General features: G+C 39.9%; 1 protein-coding gene and 1 non-coding gene across 2 annotated transcripts in view; both read left to right on the top strand.

Moving 5' to 3' along the window:
- The window catches only part of DIP2B (disco interacting protein 2 homolog B), a 303697-nt gene that overhangs the window by 92986 nt on the left and 204711 nt on the right, over positions 1 to 6000 (top strand). The window lies entirely within an intron of this gene.
- Positions 629 to 735, top strand: LOC122149764. The gene has a single exon (XR_006163313.1). It is a non-coding gene; the product is annotated as a U6 spliceosomal RNA (small nuclear RNA).

Genomic DNA, 6000 nt, shown 5'->3' with positions numbered 1-6000 from the left:
TGCCCAACCTTCCTTCTGAGGAGTGGCTGGTGGGTTTGAACCACCAGGCTTCTGGTTAGCAGTCAAGTGCTTTAGCCACTATGCTACCAGAGCTCCTATAACAAGAATATGTTAGCTAAAATTAGGTCTTAACCCAGCGCAGCTGTGTTCTCAGGTGCCTTAGTGGTACAAATGAGTTCTACATATCTCCTTTCTCTTTGGTAGCTTAGTGCCTAAGGCATTTGACTGCTAACCAGAAGGCTGGCAGTTAAAACCCATCGGAAGGAAGATGGGGCAATCTACTTCCGTAGTGATAGCCCCTCGGGGCTCGCTATGAGTCTAGATGTCACATAACAACAACAACAGAGTTAAAACTCAGGAGCTCTGGCAGCATAGTGCCTAAGGCATTTGACTGATAACCTGAAGGCTGGTGGTTCAAACCCACCAGCCACTCCCCGGAAGGAAGATTGGGCAGTCGACTTTCTCCATAGTAATACCACCTCAGAAACCCAAGGAGAGATCGCTGTGAGTCGGATCCAAACACACGGCACTGAGTTTGGTTTTTTGGTTAGAATTAAAACTCATGTAGTAAGTAAAACCTTTGATGGCTCTAAGCTTAGTTTAGTCTTCAAGAAATGGAGAACATGTTTTGCTCACTTTGGGAGCACATATGCTAAAATTGGTACGATACAGAAAAGATTAGCATGGCCCCTGCGCAAAGATGACACACTAATTCATGAAGCGATCCATTGAAAAAAAAAAAAAGAAATGTAAAATATGTTGACTTTATGGTAAACACAAAGCAATCCTTAAAGATCTGTCCCAACCTTACAGACTATTCCACCCATTTTGAAGATAAGAGCCTATCAGATAGTGAATCACCTAAGGCCACAAATGGAGATGATTTGTTATTGGGAAATCAGTAGTTCCTGTTGAGAACACATCCCTTTGTTTCATTTTAAGTAGGAGGTGTTGGAGCACAACCAACCCTTCTAGGTTGCTTCAGTAATTAGAGCACCAAATCAAATGACATCCTGAGTTTAAACCTGAATCAGGACAGCTTGTGTTACTTCTCTTTGATCTGAGTTCCCACACTTTTAAGAGTGGTGTTTACCTCAGTGAATTTTGTGAGAATTAATTTAGGTTTAATTTTATAGATGGGGTTTCTGCGAGGAAAAGAGCGCTTTCCTTTTTCATTTGGCTGATATTTAGGCCAAATTTAGAACTTAGCAGAATTTTCTTTACTTCTGTAAATTAAAGCCAGTGTGTATTAATTTAACGCTTGGTGCATGTATTACCTTGTCCTGTGATACTGACTAGAACTTATATACTTAATGTAATGCTTTTTGTAATTGTGAAGCAGTTTGATGATCAAATTATTAGTCTAGAGCACAACATTGTCAGATGGGAAAAGTTCACTGAAAATATTAAAAGTTTTAAAAGTTTGGTCTAGTTCAAATTTGATGTACATATTGAAAGATATTTATAGTTTGATAGATACGGTTGCCAGGAGAACTAACAAATCTGTCCTGAAAGAAGCGCAGCTGGAATGCTCCTTGGAAGCGAGAATGGCCAGACTTCGTCTCACCTACTTTGATCATGTTGCCAGAAGGTGCCATTCCTTGGAGAAGGATGTCGTGCTTGGTAAAGTGGAGGGTCAGCAAAAAAGGGGAAGACCCTAGAGGAGATGGATTGATTCAGTGGCTGCAACAATGGACTCAAGTATAGCAGACGGCACCTAACAACAACAACAACAGACATGATTGTATTAGCTTCCTAGGACTGACAACACGATAGAAATTTATTCTCTCCCATTCTGGAAGCCAGAGGTCAAAATCAAAGTGTTGGCAGGGCTGTTCTTCTTCCAAAGGCTCTAGGAAAGAATCTTTCCTTGCCTCCTCCAGCTCCTGGTGGTTCTTGGTGTTCCTTGGCTAGTGGCAGCATAACTCCAATCTCTGCCTGTCTTCACATAGCCTCATTCTGTGTATGTATGTGTCCGAATCTCCCTTTCCTTTCTCTTATAAAGACACCAGTCATTGAATTTAAGGCTCATCCTAAATTCAGGATGATTTCATCTTAAGATCTTTAACTATTAATGTCAGCAAGCACACTATTTCCAAATAAGGTCACATTCTGTAGTTCTGGGTGGGCATGCATTTTTGGAGGATACTGTTCAACTCAGTACCTTGATAAAATATGCTCTGTTAGCCTATCTTGATCTTACATCTACTTAGATATTATGCTGCTTTTACTTTGCCTGACTGGTTTTTAGATTATCTGGTTTATTTTAATAACATAAATAATGTTAACAGTATCAGCCCTGGTGTGTGGCTTTTTTTTTTAAACTTTATTTTGTTTTTGTTGAGAATATACACAGCAAAGCGTACACCAAGTCAACAATTTCTGCATGTTCCAGTTAGTGACATTGATTACGTTCTTGGAGTTGTGCAATCATTCTTACCCTCCCTTTCTGAGTTGTTCCTCCCCCACTAACAAAAATTCACTGTTCTCTCAGGTTCCTGTCTAAGCTTTTGAGTTGCTGTTATCAACTTAATCCCATATAGGCAGTTCTTAAAAGAGCATAATTCTCAAGGCAGGCATTTTTTACTAGTTAAGCTAAACTTTTGTTTGGTCTTAGGAAGACTTCAGGGGATATATTTTGGTTTAAGGTTTGAAGATGATCTCAGAGCATTAGTTTCAGGAGTTTGTCCAAACTTCAGGCTCGAGGAAGTCTGGAGTATATGAGAATGTGGAATTCTGTTCTGCATTTTCCCCCTTTTGATCAGGTTTCTTCTATGGAACCTTGTTAAAATATTCAGTAATGATAGCTGGGCAGCATTCACTTAAAGGTCTCCTGGAAAAGGAGGCAGTTGTTCATAGAGGCTGTTAGCTGCATATTCCATATCCCTCTCCTATTCCTGATACTACTACTTTCTCTGTAGTTCCAAGTGAATCTTAGAGACCAATTGTTGTGCCTTGGATAGTCACTTGCAAGCTTTTAAGACCCAGGCACTATGCAATGAACTAGAAAGTAGAACAGAAGCACTAAGCATCTTATTAGGCCAGTTAACTGGGATGTCCCATGAAACCATGACCCTAAATTTCTAAACCGGGGAGGTTTTTGGTTGTACATAAGCAACTCAGTAGCTACTCTCTCTCTCTTTTTTTGTCATTGTTGTAAATATGTCTATCAGACAACTTTGCCAATTTAACTTTTTATAGGTGTGCAACTTATTTATAGAAATTATAATAATCAGCTCTGCAACCCTACCCTTAATCAGTATGATATTTCTATCACCATTAATCCCCCTCCCCTAGCCCTGGTGCCTGGTATGTCATAAATGACAAGTCTAGATGGGCTTGTCTTTTGGAATCTGATTCACCTTTCAGCTTTTAGTTGTACTGTAGTTCTTTTGGTTTGCTTTGACAATTTCTTCCTATTGAGGGAGAATCTCTGCTTTGAATAACTATATATATATATATATATTTTTTTTAAATGATTTTCATACTACTGTTAAGTAAAATTGGCCATATTAATTTCCATAGAGCTCAGGTTCATAGTCTAAAAAGAATAAAGCCCTAGCAGCTGTTGGCTTTGATAAAGAGTTAAAACCATGCAGACTCTGGTCATTTGTGTCAGCAAGCTAGTGGTGCACACAGCCGGTAGATTTCCTGTCCATTTGTGTGTTAGTAAATACAGGTAGATTAGAGAATAAACTGACAAGGTTTTGTTAACAGAAATTTTCAAGTACACAGAGATTATATTTAATGTGGCCGTTGAGGAAAATAAATATATCCATGTTGCTCAAATACAGTTTTCTCTTTGTGATGTTTGAGTGTATTCAGCACAAAGATGGTATTATTGATTGACATTTTAAAGTAAGCCATTTATTCGCTGATGAAAAATCTCTAGGTGGACCAAAGTAAAAACATGAGAAAAGAATTAAATAAGTGGCACATGGCGGTGCCAGACCCTTGGATGGTCCTGCGACTGTAGTGTGAGCTGCTTCCTCTGAATCTCAGCCTTCCTTCATTCACCCTCAAGGAGTAGAATTTCTTCATGCCTTTGTGTTCTCACAACTCCAGTGCAGCTCCTGGAATATAGTTTCTTTCCTGCTATACGTTAGGAATTTAGTGTTCAGTAAGGCTGAATAATTTTCTTGCACTTTGACAACAGGTACTACCATCTTACCCATAGTCTTCAAACCTGAGAGCTACAGCCCTTTAAACTTTTTAAACAGACTTTGTTTGATATAAGAAGAATTCGGGCTCATTTATTTATCAGTGCTTTATATTTGAAGTTCCGTGCTTCCCATTTACTTCTAAGAGAAGTTAGTGTATTAAAATAGTATTTCAAAAGGAGCTTTTAGCAGAGAGAGAGTAATTTTAGAAATATAAACGTCGTAAGTAGAAATGAAGTGAAAAATAAGGAGAGAATCTTAAAGACTCTGTTTTGACTGTGTGGAACGGGTTGTGCTTGTTTTGGATGGAGGTAAGACAGTCACGGGAGGCACTGTGTGTGGAGTAAGGAGCGTGGTCATTGACATCTCTTCCTGAGGGCTAGGTAAGCACCAGGCCAGCCTGGGCTTCCCCTTTGATACAGAGACTCTGAGTCTTAACTTGGTTCAGCCCTGGTAGGAATGGTCCTAAAAAAGACAGTTTTCATTCAGAACTAAAATAGACTGAAGATTTAGTTGTTGTTGTTGTTGTGTGCCGTCGAGTCGGCCCCGACTCATAGCGACCCCTCCTTGGGTTTCCGAGGTAGTATCACTACGGAAGTAGGATTGCCCAACCTTCCTTCCGAGGAGTGGCTGGTGGGTTTGAACCGCCAGCCTTCTGGTTAGCAGTCAAGTGCTTTAGCCACTATGCTACCAGAGCTCCTAAGTTTTAGTAAGAAGTTGGTATTTAGAGAAGTTTGATTTGCATGTTTTTTAAAATAGCTATCACTTGTCTCGGATGGTTTTATTTCCTTGAAACTTCGTTATTCCTTTTTATGACTGAATAGGCAGTGTTTGCTTTGTTGTTGTTGTTGTTATGTGCCATCTAGTCGGACCCAACTCATAGCGACCCCTCCTTGGGTTTCTGAGGCAGTGTCACTACAGAAGTAGATTGCCCCATCTTCCTTCCAAGGAGTTGCTGGTGGGTTTGAACCGCCAGTCTTCTGGTTAGCAGTCAAGTGCCTTAGGCATTATGCTACCAGAGCTCCCCTCCTCGTTATATGGGTAGTTTAAAATTTACCTATTTCCTCTTTTACAAAGTTGCCTTTTAGGCAAAACAAGCATAGACACTTAGAGGTACATTCTTTTTATACTGACAGGCTCCACTGTTCAGCCTCTTCTGCACTTTGCTTTTAATTAAGAATCAGTGAATTTGAATTAATGGGGTTGGTGAAGAATATTGAATATACCATGGACTGCCAGAAAAACTAACAAATTTGTCTTGGAAGAAGTACAGCCAGAAGAATGCTCCTTGGAATGAGGATGAGGAGACTTCGTCTCATGTACTTTGGATGTGTTATTAGGAGGGACCAGTGCCTGCAGAGGGACACTGTGCTTGGCCAGTGAGAAAGAAGACCCTCAGTGAGATGAATTGACACAGTGCCTACAACAGTGGGCTCAAACAGCGACAATTGTGAGGATGGTGCAGGACCAGGCAGCGTTTCATTCTGTCCTCCACAGGGTCCCTGTGAGTCAGAATAACACAATGGCGCCTGACAGCATCAACAATGTGTTTTCGAGAAGTTCCCGTATTAACATATGTAGATTTACTCCATTCTTTGTAAGGACTACATAATGCAGGTTGGAGTAGGAAAGCCATCACTTATTTGAAAACAACTTATTAAATCACTTTAAAAATTAATTTAAGCAAAGGCATTTGAAAATCTGGCATCTTATATTGAAATGTTTGGACTCTGGCAACATTATGGTGTTGCATGTTAATGATTTTCTTAATTTGTCCATTGTGCTAATAATTAGAGTTTGCAGACAACAGTAGATTCGCTATTCTGATTCCTGTAGAGAA

This window comes from Orycteropus afer, unplaced genomic scaffold, assembly GCF_000298275.1.
Source record: "Orycteropus afer afer isolate SDZICR_OR568_19922 unplaced genomic scaffold, OryAfe1.0 scaffold00045, whole genome shotgun sequence".
Classification (NCBI taxonomy): Eukaryota; Metazoa; Chordata; class Mammalia; order Tubulidentata; family Orycteropodidae; genus Orycteropus; species Orycteropus afer.
This window is presented reverse-complemented; position numbering and strand designations above follow the sequence as displayed.